The sequence below is a fragment of the Gracilinanus agilis genome, chromosome 2 (assembly GCF_016433145.1).
Source record: "Gracilinanus agilis isolate LMUSP501 chromosome 2, AgileGrace, whole genome shotgun sequence".
NCBI lineage: Eukaryota > Metazoa > Chordata > Mammalia > Didelphimorphia > Didelphidae > Gracilinanus > Gracilinanus agilis.
In genome coordinates this window covers 168,469,098-168,483,677 of record NC_058131.1, presented here as the reverse complement: position 1 = coordinate 168,483,677, position 14,580 = coordinate 168,469,098, and positions in this window count along the sequence as shown.

The following is a 14,580-nucleotide window of genomic DNA, read 5'->3' as shown; positions in this document are numbered from 1 at the left end:
AAAGAAAGAAAGAAAAAGAAAGGAAGGAAGGAAGGAAGGAAGGAAGGAAGGAAGGAAGGAAGGAAGGAAGGAAGGAAGGAAATAAAAGATTGGACCAGGAGAGAGGTGGAGGTAGGGACTTTATAAATGCAAATAAAAGTGCTGTCAGTTAGAGTTTAATAGTAGGAACTCCTGAGCAGGATTCATGAAGTTGGGGGGGGGAAATGGCTTTGAAGTTTTGGGTAGTCACTTTCAGAATCAGGAATCTGCACTACATTTGAGCAATGCTGTTAGGCTAATGGATGAGGAAATGGCTCATTTGAATATAGCAGCCTCTCTTAATTGTCAAAGAAGCTTTGTAAATGTCTTGCCATTCCTTCTTTTATTTGAATTCTATATAACATCCTCAAGGACAAAGACTTATGATTTCAGTAGCCCTTTAATGTGTTTAAAAAACAAAAACAAAAGACAAAATCTGTTGCTTACAATAATCCTACAAGTCAGGAAAGGTGAAGATGGTTATGCCCATTGTACAGATAAACTGAAATGATTTGTTGAAGAATCCTAGTCAAGGTTCAAATCTAAGTCTTCTGATTCCAAATGGGTAGTTAGATGGCACAGTGCATAGAGCACCAGGCCTGGACTCAGGAAGATTTATCTTCCTCATTTCAAATCTGGCCTCAGATACTTACTAACTGTCTGATCCTGGGCAAGTGATTTCACCCTTTTTTCTTCAGTTCCTCATCTGTAAAATGAGCTAGAGAAGGAAATGTCAAACCACTGTACTATCTTCGCTAAGAAAACTCCAAACAGGGTCACAAAGAGTTGGATACAACTTGAAGTGACTGAATAACTAAGCTGATTCTGAGACTAAAGTTCTTACATTCCACTCTGACTTTCTTTCTCATTACTCTGTCATCTTTCTTCATTCCCATAAGCAATATTAATAATTTGGTGTAATGGACAAAGTCACTCTACTTCACTCTATTTGTTGCTCTGCTTGGTTTCACCTCCAAGTAATAAGATGCTTTCTCAGATTTACTTCTGATTTCATCATCATGCTGGTAGCTCAAGACTTGACTAACATAATTTCTCAGCTTTATCTCTCCCTGATTGGAGAACTAGACAATAGAGTACTAAACTTCTCTTAAAACCTTCTCTTTTTTAGAGCCAGAAACTGGATTTGTGGCTCAATTCATTCTGAATTTCCTGCTCTGCCTGGTTTCAGCTCCAGAGAAAAAGATAGTCCCTGGTTCCCTTCTTCTCCTCCTTCCAGTCTATAAGCAAATAGACCCTTTGAAGGCAATAATTGTTTTTCTTTTTATAAATTATATCATCAGCATTTAGCATAGTGCTTGGCACATAATTGACATTTAATTAATATTTATTGGATAATAATAAAGTTGGATATCGCAATACCTTAGTCATTCCCAACATGCTCATTAAAAGAATATGTTATCTAAATCAAGTTACTTTACTTTTCTGAGTTTCTTCATCTACAAAATGGGTTTAAGGATACTAATCTGCATACCTTAGAATGATTGTGAGGAATAAGTGAAATCAGGAATATAAAGTAATGAAACTAAATACAAATGTATGAAAATAGCATTATTATCCTCTTCTACCTCTACATCTTGGCTAACCTGAAGTCAGATTGTGAAACAGTACTCAAAACCCTTTCACTGACTCTTTCAACTTCTTTCATAACCATTCATGTGCCTAGTACTCTACTGCCTGAGGCCCAACTACTGTATAGTACTGTCTAGTGTTCCACATGCTACTCCTTTACCAAAGTCCATTTTCCCATTCACTTTCATAGTTCTTTTCTCAAATCTCATCTGGTTGTCAGGTTGGAGAGGAGGCAAATAAACTCAATTAATAATAGTGGATGACTAATTCATTTATAAAATTACTGTGTTCAAAGGTCCTGTGCTGGGCAGGTATTAGAGGAGATACACAATTTAGATAAGAAATACCCTCCTTATAGAATGGGTTGGAGATAAGATATTAACAAATAATTGTAACAGAAAATATTAACGTGATGATTATAGAAAAGAGATGAAAAAAAGTGCTAAATAAAGTCTGAGGCTGAGAATTGTAGTCAATTAGGGACAAGGAAAATGTACCAGTAAGAAGGGACATTTTAGTAGGACTTTAAAGTAGTGGTAGGAAATTCATCAGGTTTTTATACTATGCCAACTAAATCATTTTAATGCTCATCTTTGAGATTAATGGATTTTATGTAGCAATTTAAATGCTAATGCATCTTGTATAAAATTATCCTACTTAAAACAGACCCAAGACAAAGAAGAGTATTCCAATTCAATCAAGTCAGAACTGGATCTATATATGTGAAACATCTGCACTAGCATGATAGTTGAAGCCCTGGGATTCAATGAGATTTCTAAAATTATACCACATTAGATGGAAGAGAAGAAAGATAAGGAAATATCTCAAGGATCACATCTTTAAGTGCTATTAATAGTACACAGACCCAATGAAAGAGAGTGAAAAAAGACTGAAAACGAGGAGAATGGACAGTTTGTAAAGCAAATAAAAGAAAAAGTATTTAATAGGATTGAATATCAAAATGTGTCAAAAGCAGTGGAGAAGTCCAAAAGGAGAAGTAAAAAAATGTATTCAGTAATGAGGTCATTGACATTGTAGAGTGTTAAAATATTAAGAAGTTTTTGAGGAAAAGATCCGAGGGAAAGCATGTTAGATAGTCTCAATCTTCCCTTTGACGTAGGAGACCAAATTGCCTTTTTAAAATTGGATTTTGGAAGAACATCTCAGAGTTTGAAGATGTCACAGTTTGACTTAATTGCTGTCATATTAAGATTGTTGAATATTTATAAAGGCTCATGAATTTGCACTGAATGAAATCATCTCAATTTCATCAATTTCTCCAGAGAAGTTTAGAAATCTGGAGCCATGATCTGGGAAATGGGACCATAGGAGTTACTTAGGTGGAGATATTAAGTTATGTTCAAGAATAACAATAATCTGGGATCTATAGAGGAGGGTGGCAAATGATTTGAACAGAGTATTCAATGGAAATATCAAAGTCCATATTTTTAAGTTTAGGATATAGAGGCAATTGAAACCAGAAAGGGGAAAAGAGCCAGAGAAAATTGTAATTGGTCAAAGAATTGGAAGTCATATTAAGGGTGAATAGTATAATTATTTTCAGTAGGAAAGTGGAAGTGTTCAGGGAGGGGACACTATGTTCAGAGAATACTATTTCTGTGGTATAATTTTAAGAATTGATGAGGTCCAAGATGTGAAAATACTGGTGTGTGGCTAAAGTAGAAATGAGAAGAATATTACCAAACCTGAAGTACATGAGTAATTTAAAATTCAATATCTCACTCAACATTAATTAAGTGCCTACTTTACATAAGGTTTTATGGTTAGATTCCATGGTCAACTATTTGATATGATCAATATGGATTTACCTATATATTTGCACTATCATTTAGGTTTAAGATAAAATGAAAGATGATGACTCAGACATTGACTTAATTAAGAAAGTTAGGAGAGTGAAGTGGAGACAAATATACAACAATTTAAGAATTGGAAGTGTCATATTTAGGTTGTACATACTTCAGAAGAAGAAAGATCTTTGAAGGATGATGGAAAAGGAATAGAGTGGAAGTGACAACGGAAACTAATAGTGTGCTGCTCCTTTCCTTCCAATCCCTGCTATCTGGAGGTAATGGGAAGAATGGCCAGTAGTGGAAAGGAATATAATGGATGAGTTGTCCTAGAAGAATAGACAGATTTTTTCAAAAGAATCAATTCCAAAACCTGTCCTTCCATCTATCTCAAAGCTACTTTGATCTTAAACCTATTCTTCATCCATATAGCTTCCTTTGTTCCTTTAGGCCCTTTTTGTTCTCTCAATCTCTTCAATTGGGGAATGGCTGAACAAACTGTGGTATATGCTGGTGATGAAATACTATTGTGCTCAAAGGAATAATAAACTGGAGGAATTCCATGTGAACTGGAAAGACCTCCAGGAATTGATGCAGAGTGAAAGGAGCAGAACCAGGAGAACATTGTACATAGAGACTGACACACTGTGGTAAAATCGAATGTAGTGGACTTCTGTACTAGCAGCAATACAACGACCCAGGACAATTTTGAGGGATTTATGGAAAAGAATGCTACCCACATTCAGAGGAAGAACTGCACGGGTGGAAGCATAGAAGAAGAACAACTGCTTGACCACATGAGTTGATGTGGACATGATTTGTGAAGTAAGTTCTAAATGACCACCCCAGTACAACTATCAATAATATAAAAATAAATCTTGGTCAATGACACATGAAGAAACCAGTGGAAATATGGGTCAGCTCCAGGGGTGGGGTGGGGTGGGCAGTGGTTTGGGGAGTGGAGAGAGTAAGAACATGAATCATGTAACCTTGGAAAAAATTTTTCTAAAAAATAAAAAAGGACATATGTGAAGCAATGGTACTTCATAGAAGAATCAAATATTTAGAATGTGAAGGAAAATTAGATGTTATGTAATCCAACCTCCTCATTTAATATATAAAGAAACTGAGGCTGAGAGGTTAAATGTTTTGACTAATGTCCCATAAGTAGAAAGTGTTAGATCTGTGAGTGGAACTCAGGATCCCAAATATCAGACTGATCAACCTTTCAACAGCAGTGTTGCCTATAATACTAGATAATATGATTTTGTAGTGCAGTGGACTCAGGTAGTAACTTCAGGACTACCTTGAAAAGTGTTCATTAGTAATAAAAGTGAAAAAGAGATTATAGGAGTTACCAGTATTGAGGATTAACAGAATGAAAATGGTAAACAAGAAGCAAAGGATTTTAGGGGAGAAAACAATGATTTCTTGAATGGATTAACTCTATGGTAAGGATTCTGAAAAGTGGAGAGATTCAAACAAGGTAGTCATAATGGATTGAGAGAACAAAAAGAGCCCAAAGGAACAAAGGATGCTATATGGATGAAGAATAGGTTTAAGATCAAAGTAGCTTTGAGATAGATGGAAGGACAGGTTTTGGAATTGATTCTTTTGAAAAAATCTGTCTATTCTTCTAGGACAACTCATCCATTATATTCCTTTCCACTACTGGCCATTCTTCCCATTACCTCCAGATAGCAGGGATTGGAAGGAAAGGAGCAGCATACTATTAGTTTCCATTGTCACTTCCAGTCTATTCCTTTTCCATCATCCTTCAAAGATCTTTCTTCTTCTGAAGTATGTACAACCTAAATATGACACTTCCAATTCTTACATTGTTGTATATTTGTCTCCACTTCACTCTCCTAACTTTCTTAATTAAGTCAATGTCTGAGTCATCATCTTTCATTTTATCTTAAGCCTAAATGATAGTGCAATTATCTAGGTAAATCCATATTGATCATACCCTCCTTTTCCAGTTTTTTGTCACAAAGCAATTTTTAAGGCCTAAATCCCAAATCACCTACCCATATATACATATGATAAGTGATGTCATATCTTTTGCTTTTGCATTTCTACTCTCATAGTTCTTTCTCTTAATGTGGATAGCATTCTTTTATATAAGTCCTTCAGGAGTGTCCTGGCTTGTTGCATTGCTACTAGTAGCAAAGTCCATTACATTGGATTGCTCCACAATGTTTAACTTTCTGTGTACAATGTTCTTCTGGTTCTGCTCATTTCACTCTGCATCAGTTCATTGAGGTTCTTCCAGTTCATATGGAAAGCTTCCAGATCATCAATCCTTATAGCACAATAGTATTCCATTATCATCATATACTACAATTTGTTCAGTCATTCCCCAATTGAGGGACACCCCCTCATTTTCCAATTTTTTTGCCACCACAAAGAACACGGTTAAGAATATTTTTGTATAAGGATTTTTCCTCATTATCTTTTTGGGGTACAAGCCTAGCAGTGGTATGGCTGAATCAAAGAGTATGTATTCTTTCAAATCCCTTTGCATATAATTCCAAAATTGTTATCTATAGTGCACACATTCTCTATACTACACTACAGCAAATGTTTTATCCTCAGCATGAGGCCCCATATTTCTCTGTGTGTGGCCTCATGTGGCCGTGTGTCATCGAAAATGGCTACATGTGTTAGTGCTGATATGCGTGTCATAGGTTTGCCATCACCAGAATAGGGTGTAAGATGTTGTTATAAGCCTAATTTCTCCCATACTGTTTTCTAATTCTCCCAGCAGTTTTTGTCAAATACTGGGTTCTTGTTCTAAAAGCTGGGATCTTTGGGTTTATCAAACATTATCTTGCTACTGTAATTTACTCCAAGTCTATTCCATTGATCTGATCTTCTTTCTTTAAGCCAGTACTATATAGCTTTAATGATCACTGCTTTATAGTTTAGTTTGATATCTAGTAAAGATAGGCCTCCATCCTTTACTTTTTTCATTGATTCCCTTGATAGTCTTGATCTTTTGTTCTTCGAAAGGAATTTTGTAATAATTTTTTTCTAATTCTATAAAAAAAAGTGTTTTGGTGGTTTGATAGATATGGCACTGAATAAGTAAATTAATTTAGGTATCATTTTTATTATATTAGCTCATCCTACCCATGAGCAATTGATGTTTTTCCAATTGTTTAGATCTTGTTTTATTTGTATGAAGAGTGTTTTGCCATTACATTCATACAATTCCTGAATTTGTCTTGGCAAGTAGATTTCCAGGTATTTTATCTTGTCTAGACTAATATTAAATGGAGTTTCTCTTTCTGACTCTTGCTGCTGAGTTTTTTTGGAAACATATAGGAATGCTGATGACTTATGTGGATTTATTTTGTACCCTGCAACTTTGCTAAAGTTATTGATTGTTTCTACTAGTTTTTTAGTTGATTTTCTTAGATTCTCTATGTATACCATCATGTTATCTGCAAAGAGTGATAGTTTAGTTTCCTCATTGCCTACTTTGATCCCTTAAATATCTTTTTCTTCTCTAATTGCTACTGCTAGCATTTCTAGTACAATATTAAATAGTGGTGGTGATAATGGGCATCCCTGCTTCACTCTTGATCTTATTGGGAAGGCTTCTAATTTATCCCCACTGCAGATGATACTTGCTTATAGTTTTAAATAAATACTATTTATTATTCTGAGCAATGGCCCTTCAATTCCTATACTTTCTAGTGTTTTCAATAGGAATGGGTGTTGTATTTTGTCAAAGGCTTTTCTGCATCTATTGAGATAATTATGTGATTTCTGTTAGTTTGGTTATTTTTATGGTCAATTGAGATGATTTTCCTAATATTAAACCATCCTTGTATTCCTGATATGAAACCCACCTGGTCATAGTGAATAATCCTTGTGATAACTTGTAGTCTTCTAGCTAGTATTTTATTTAATACATGTTTTTGCATCTATGTTCATTAAGGAGATTGCTCTATAGTTTTCCTTCTCTGTTTTTGGTCTTCCTGGCTTGGGAATCAGTACCATATAACAGTTTAAATTTTTCTTTCTTTTTTTTTAATCATTGACAGATTTTCTATAATACTTCCCATAATGACTCTTTTTTTTAAAAAACCCTTAACTTCTGTGTATTGGCTCATAGGTAGAAGAGTGGTAAGGATGGGCAATGGGGATCAAGTGACTTGCCCAGGGTCACACAGCTGGGAAGTATCCGAGGCCGGATTTGAACCTAGGACCTCCCTTCTCTAGGCCTGACTCTCAATCCACTGAGCTACCCAGCTGCCCCCATAATGACTCTTTGAAACCTCCAACTCAAACCCTCAGTGTCTCTTTTGCCCCTTCCCAATTACCTACTTTTAAAACCTCATTAATTTTTTTTTTACTTTTTCCTCTACCTCACTTCCCATAGTCCTCAAGTCATGTTAATTAATTTCTACATCCTTGGCATCTTTCACATCTATCTCCTTCTCTCCACTCACACTTTTACCTCCCTTAATTTAAATCTTTCTTAACCTCTCACCTCAAACTTTGCATTGGCCTTGTAACTGGACTCCTTTCTTTGATTTTTGTGTTCCTTTACTAGCTCTTCTTCAAATTCTGTTTGCTTCAGTTTTCTTGACTGTAAGATGAGGATATTCATAATACCTACCACACAGGGCTGTAAGAATCAAACAAGATAATATTTGAAGAATGCTTCATATAGTGCCTGCCACATAGTAAGTACTATCTAAATGCTTATTCCTGCTTCTCCCCTTCCTTCCCTACATAATATCACATTTATTTGTATAAATTATCACATCACTCTCAGTTATTTGTGAATATTTTGAGTATAAAGGACCTGTCATTTAATTTTCATATTACCAGCACATTACTTAATGTCTATATATAATAAGCACTTAATAATTATCTGTTGAATTAATGAATGAATGTTGGTTTAAATAATTGTAATGGAATGCATTATTATCCATGCAAGGATACCAAAGGGCACAGGGGCATGTAAGAGTGAGAAAATTGGTTTGAAAGGAATGTTGGTAGGATTAGGGCCTATTAAACTATGAATACTGGTTTAGGAGAACTAAATGAACATGGAGCTATTATCTAATATGATAAACCTGGTTGACTGGAAAAGGAGAACTCAATATAATAGGAAGTAGTTTGGTGCAGGATACTCTGTTAGAATTCTAAAAAGAAAGAACTTTTAAGAGTTTGCCTACCTCAAAGCTCATGATTTAATTTTGAATTCTGCTTTTTCATATGAACCTGCTTGAAATTCTATCTCAAGAGGTTATCAGATCTTCAATAAGGTGTCATTCTTCCCAAAGGTAGATATCTGGGATGAAATGCTTAAATCAGGGCTTGGGAAAATGGAAATAGAATTGACCTTAAAGTCAAAAGACTTGGGGAATTTTGTTCTTGGTTCTTCCCCTTATGGGGAATTATGGGAATTAAAACAGCAAGTGGTAGTTGTAATTGAGTGAAACACACTGACTACACCTTGTAACTCATCCATCACAGCCCTGTGATCATGGGCAAGTCATTTAACATATATGTTTTTCCTTTTCCTTTTCCATGAAGTAAGATTCATAATAATGACTAAAATTCCTATGTAACCAACACTTCCCAGGGTTCTTGTAAGGATCAAGTAATTTGATGCATAAAAAAGTCCTTTGTCAGCTTTTTAAAGCTGATTACACCTGATTCCAATGGGTCTGTAATTAATGTAAATGATCCCATTTTGATCAAATTTAAGACCCTTAGCCTATCTAGTAGAAAAGGTACTTTGATTTATTTTTATTTTCAAATGATAAATTGCCTTTTATTTTAATCATTTTCTAAAATGCAGTACCCCCACACATGTAGACTTCAAAGAATAACAAATATAATTTTGGTAACTGCATCTAACAGTGTATGAAACATATTGGTAGGGGAAAAGACCCATAACCTCCCCATCCAACCAAAGAAGTCCTGAGGAAGTTGAAAAACCCTAGAGGGGAAACCAATCATTCAGAGTATGATATGCAATAATGGCCCAATTCCCCCTGAAGAATTTGAGTATCAATTAACTATCAACTTCCTTTCATTCCCCTGGAGTTCTGTGGCTTACTTTCTGGACTTCTAACTACTCCTCACCTATTATTTCATCTTGCCATTTCCCTTAGTACCTCCGGGGAACATCCAACTATCCCTTCAGCCTTCTCCTCCAGGAATATCCCCCTCACAGGATCAGCCCCCACTTCCATTTGTGAGCTGCTCCTGAGCCTTCCAGTTTTTTTAGAGGGGCTGGTAAACCATTCTTTATTTCCCTCCCAGGTCTATGTTTGACTTTCCATACTTCAAAACCATGCCCAAAGGTTGAGTACATTCAACCCCTGTCAAGGGCATCATTTGAAAGTGAATATCCTCTCACTTCAGGTTCCATGTTAGAGCAAAATGAGTCCCTTGCACATTACCAAACAATAAACAAATGAGAAAGTTTACTTTACCCCATCACAGCAAAAATTTATAATAAGGATACAGTGGACACAGCTCCCATTGTTTCTATCTCAAAACTGTGTCTGGTCTGGTTAGTAAGTCAGGTTAGCAAGTATGGCCACTTTCATGGGCTCAAGAACCCCCAAGTCTATCATAGAAACTGGAGACAATGAAATTATACTTGAGGAGAAGCTGTTTCAGGGAAGCTTCATCAAGGAACCCCCCTGTCCCCCACTATTGCTGTATTCCTCTCTAGCTTCCCACTTCCTTTTATATGTTTTCTTTTTCTATTAGAAAGTAAGCTCCTTGAAGGCAGGGATTATCTTCCTTTTAGCTTTTATTTTGATACATAGTGTTTATCAGAGTCCTTAACATATAGTAAGTGCTTTCTAGTTGTTTCTTGCCTTGTTTTGCCTGGCCTTTATGCATCTCTGACACCAAGAAACTCAAATTGATATTGACTTGCATCCACTCTGGACATTTGTCCTACTTGTTCCCAATTCAATTTGTTTTCCTGGTTTGTGAATCTACTCTAATTACTGCTTACACCTACACCATTTCTATTTCCCATGAGATACTATTACACATATACTTTTGTGCTTTGCTCTATATTAAGGACTAGTTCTGGTTCTTTCTTTAGAAAATTGTTTGTCTACCTGATTTTACAGTTTCCTTCTTTGGAAAATGACACATATCACTCAGCCACCTATCATATTGTTCTTTAATTTTTTTCAGTTGTTTCATACTCTTCATGACCAAATATGGGTTTTTATTTTTGTTTTTGTAAAGAGACTAGAATGGTTTGTCATTTCTTTATCCAATTTAATTTACTAATGAGAATACTGAGACAAATAGGGGTAAGTGATTTTTCAAGAGTCACAAAATTTGTAACTGTCTGAGGCCATATTTCAACTTAGGAAGAAGAGTCTTCCTGATTCTAGACTCAACACTCCATCCTACCTCCAGTTGTGCTGACTTTTTGTAATGACCTGTAGTTCCTTATAGAGAAAAAGAAAATTATGAAATCAGTTTCTATATCAGTTTTCCCTCCTACTCCCCTTAAGTTCTTTAAATATATGCATTTGGATTTGAAATTTTCATTCATGAATATAGGCATTTAAACATATAGATGAATCATTATGGGATTGGAAAAAATCAATTTCTATGATTTAATTGGTTTAGAGCAGGTTTTTTTGTTTGTTTTTTTTTTGTTTGTTTGCCTTTTTCTGATGATGGAGATGATCTCTGATTATGGCTACTGATCTAACACCTTTGGAAAAATAATTGATTACAATTATAGCTCTGGAGATTCCTCAGGCCTCTCATCCTTGTCAGCCCCTGACCAGGTTGAAAATAGCAAAAAGATACAATCTTAGTATCTTAGAATAGAAAAGGACTTTAGAGGTTATCTGATATAGCCTCTCACATTTTATAGATGAGAAAATGGAGTATCAGAGAGGTCATACAAGTTATAATTGGAAATGCTGATGAACCTAGTTCTTTGATTCTAAACCAGTGCTTTTTTTCACGAAAATACACATTTTTAAAGCTCCTTCCCTATTCGAAGTCCTAGGTGAGATTGCCATGAGTGTGAATCTGTCAAACACAAACTTCTTGGTCTTAATTTAAAATATCTTTTACGGAGGCATCTGGGTGGCTCAGTGGATTGAGAGTCAGGCATAGAGACTCCTGTGGATATAATGTGCTCCCCAGGACTCTCTTACCAAGCATCCCATTTGCATACTCACACTGAGTGCAAAGACTGCATGCCTATGTACTGAGGATAAAGTTTTGGTGTGACCCCGCCTCTCTCTTTTTCTGCCTGAAAGCAGCTGCTGAGGCTGGCTTTTAGCCACGCAGGAGAATTTATACACGTGGTCATACTTTAGTTAGAAATTAGACTTTGAACTTCTATTTCTTTTCTTTTTATTATTTCTCCTACTTCAAGTGATTATTAATAAACTTTATAAAATTAATACTTGGAGTTTTTGATATTAATTTAAATCTTACAAATGGATGGTCCTAGGTTCTAATCTAGCCTCAGACACTTCCCAGCTGTGTGATCCTGGGCAAGTCACTTAATCCCCATTGCCTAGCCCTTACCATTCTTCTGCCTTGGGACTAATACACAGTATTGATTCTAAGACAGAAGGTAAGGGTTTAAAAAAATAAAACATCATTCACTTTCTTTTGTGCTGTAAATGGAAATTCACTTGGATTCTCAGTAAAGTCTGGACTACTTGAATATTTTGTGTTTTTTGACTTAAAGTAGTAACTATTTACTGTCACTACTTAAAGTAGTGAATGTAAAGTAGCAAAGTAGTGACTCTTGTAGGTAGTCTAACATAACTGTCTCCCTGTTGTTTACTGTTTAGGAACAATTTGAAGGGAGAAATAAAACCTGTGGCTCATCATCATAAGATGAGCAAGCAAGAGGGGAGGAGGATGATAATTAATAAAGATCACTTAATAATGTTTTGTGTAAGTGAAGGAAGCAACCAAAATGAACTTACAGCTAGTTTGTAGTACTGCTCTAAGAAACAATAGATCCAAAATAGAAATGGGTATCTATCTGTTTATAAAGATACAACTCTTTCTGTGAAATAAACACTACATCTGTAGGTTAAAAAATAAAAAAGTAAATATGCATTGTAATTCTTTGATTGTCATTTTGTCTGTATCTTCAGAACTTCACACAATGCCTGGCACATAGTAGGCACTTATTAAATGCTTTTTGAAATGAATTAAATAATGAATAAAAATTTGTGCTTAGAGCCAGGAAGACCTAGGTTCAAATCTTCCCTGTGATCTCTGATAAATTGTGACTAAGGACAAATCACTTACCTTCATCTGAGCCTCTGTTATCTTATTTTATATGAGGATAATTAAACCCCACATGGTTGTGGTGAGGCATATGACTATATATATATATATATATATATATATATATACATATATATGTATAGACATACATATATATGTATATTTAATGAGTGTTATTGACATGCCATTTGAAAGCTTGTAAAATACTCCTATATGTATACACATACATATGCACATATGTGTATGTATACATATAAAAGTATTTTGTAGCTTTCAAATAGTATGTCAATAATACTCATTAAATATTACTATTATAATTAAAGATAGAAATGGAAGAGGAGAGGGCAGAGACCTGAGGACAGAAACAGACTTGTTTCTTTTTTGGATTCACCCTGAGTATTTTCAAGGTTAGCTTCCACATTATGGGATGCTGCTTCTGTTGTGCTAATGGGACTCATTCATAACCCGATAATCACTTTTGTTGCCAATGGCATAAAGAGGCCTTTAAATTCATATAAAGGCTGGGTGCGAGTTATAATTTATTGTGTCATTATCAGTCATGGGATACTCTACCCTTACTATAAATTTAATTATGACTACATTGCTCCTGCAGGTGATTAGAGACCATACTATTAGTCTTACATTGAGTACAATATGCATTCCATGTTCTGTCATCTTTATTTTAACTGTTTGGAAAGAGTAAATTAAATTTACAATAGGATCCTTATCAAGATATTCACTGGCCGTGACAAGCCGGGACCAAATTCAACAAAGAACAGATGAGGGAAATTTAGAGTTCACAGGTTCATTAGACTCAAAGACTCTCAGAGTTGGAAGGAGACTTTGTAGGGTGTTTAATCCAGCCTTTTCCCTTTATTGAAGAGAAGCCTGGAGCTTAGAACAGGGAAGGACTGCCAAAGATCCCATGGCCACTGAATGCTGATGATGGCCGTAGGACCCAGGCATCTTGCCTTCTAGTGTGCTCACTCTTTGCATTGACCTGTAGTGCCCCAAAGATGAAAAGAAAAATATGAAAACAGTTTCTTTACCAGCTTCTCCTCCTACGCTCCTTAATTTCTTTAAATAAAGGCAGGTGAAATTTTAATTTTCATTCTTGAATACAGTCATTCAAATAAACAAATGAACATTTATAGTGTTGGAAAAGTCAATTATTTAACTGGTCTAGAGTAGGGGTTCTTTGTCTGTTTTTATGACATGGGCTCCTTAGGAAGTCTGATGAGACCTATTCTTAAAATAATAGCTTTTTTGTTGACTTGATTACCATTTCCTTTTTTTTTAACATTTAATAATATTTATTTTTTAGAAAAGTTATCATGGTTACATGATTCATGTTCTTACTTTCCCCTTCACCCCCCATAGCCGATGCGAATTTCCACTGGTTTTAACATGTATCATTGATCAAGACCTATTTCCAAATTGTTGATAGTTGCCTTGGTGTGGTAGCTTCCAGTCCACATCCCCAATCATGTCCGCCTCACCATTTCCTTTTTTAATGCATAAAATGAAATACACGATTACCAAGGAAACCAAATGCATTGAAATAATTATCAATATTTTTTTTCTAAATTCAAAGATACTATGTTAATTTCCCACTAGAAACTGCTGGTAGGAAAATTCTCTCCACCGAAAGCATTTTTTTTTTCTTGTAAATCATTATCAGAGAAAACTTTCTCAAAAAAGGAAGTGCCTTGCCTGTGGATATAAAGCTAGCACATGGTAGAAATAGGACTTGAGTTCAGGTTTTGAGAAAATTAGAAAGGAGTACATCTGAAAAGCAGATGATATAGACAAACAAAATGATAGCAAAAATATCTGACTGATTAGGCAAATATCTCTAATCCTATCTACTTTTGGTTCAGATGCT